Raw genomic sequence first — 1,456 nt, forward strand, 5'->3', positions numbered from 1 at the left:
GGGCGTGCGCTTCAGGTGGCGTTTGGGGCCAAGGTGACCCCAGAAAACTGCAGCTGGCTCTTCTGGTTCTTAGGAGAGACTCTAAAACATTAACAGGCTTCGAGCCCTCTGCAAAAGGACCTGGGGACGTTTATCAACCTCAGGTCGACACTGGCTTTGGTTGGGCGTTAACGGGACCATGGGCCACGTGGCAGGAAGGGGCCCTCGGGGGCTGCGGGACCACGTCCACTTTCCATGGCTGGACAAGGAGACGTTCGTGTTCTTCTCGGCATGGCCCTGCGAACCCCCTAAGAGTCGGCGACAAAAACCGGCAAGAGGGACGTCCCTGGTGGTCCAGTGGTTAAGACTCCGTGCTTCTGCTGCAGGGGGCACGGGTTTGATCCCTGGTTCAGGAACTAAGATCCCGCGTGATGCACAGTGCGGCCAAAACAAAAAACACCCCAGTGAGCTGTTCCATCAGGACCCAGGCAACAGGAAAGAGCGCTCGTCACCCCCCCATCCTCCAGCCACCGAGGCCACTCCCGCCAGACACGGAGCTTCCAGGGCCTTCCGAGCTGCTGCGCAGTGCTGTGGGACTCATTCACAGCACGAGTCGAACCAAAAGCTTGTCCTATCCGGCTCATCAGATTCCAGGCCACCTCTGGTGATTTTAGTTGCTTTAATTTAATTAACTTTAAAAAACCCACAGCATATTGGTCAACAGCCTCCCGGGGCACATCGTGGGGACGGGTAACGACCTGCCCAATTACAGGAGGGGTCCCGACCCCCGCACCTGGTAATTAAAATTGCTAATCACCAGCAAATGTCTGGCTGGGCTTTAGAGGCTGGAGAAACTGTTTGACCCTTTGCCCACGGCGGGAACAATGTTTGCTGTCCATCGCCGGGTGCTTAGCCAAGCCTCTGGCCCTGCCTATTAAGTGCCACTAATAGGAAATCAACAAAAGAGCCGTGACATCTGCGGGGGCGTCCGGGCCCCAGGTCTGAGAGCACAGGTGCCTCGCAGGGCTGCCAAAGAACGCGCCACCGAGCAGGGAAATCCAGCGGTAATTAAGCGGCTGTATTTCTGCAAAGTTGGCAGCCGTGCCCAGCAGCCGGCCTCCAGGCCTCCACTGGGTCCCAACCCCCGGGGGAAGAGAAACGCCAGGCGCCTTTTGTCCTGAAAGGCGCTTGGACAAAGGCACTGGATGCGGGGTTTTTTTTCTTCTTTTCTTTTTAATGAAGCTTCCCCCTGCTCCAGCACAAGTGGGAGAGGTTGGGTAGGCTTTTCTTTGCTGGGGAGGTTGGGGTTTTCCTCCTTCGTTCTTAGAGGTCGTTGCTGGGTTGAAGGGCTCACAGGCCAGACGCTGTGATCTGCTGCTGGGAAAGTCCTTAGCCAGTTCAAGCCCCCAAGATGTGGCTTCCGAGCCTCCTGGTATCAGCACAGCCCGCGCCAGGCTTCCTAACATCACCTCCCGAG

Source organism: Phocoena sinus, chromosome 18, assembly GCF_008692025.1.
Source record: "Phocoena sinus isolate mPhoSin1 chromosome 18, mPhoSin1.pri, whole genome shotgun sequence".
Taxonomy (NCBI): Eukaryota; Metazoa; Chordata; class Mammalia; order Artiodactyla; family Phocoenidae; genus Phocoena; species Phocoena sinus.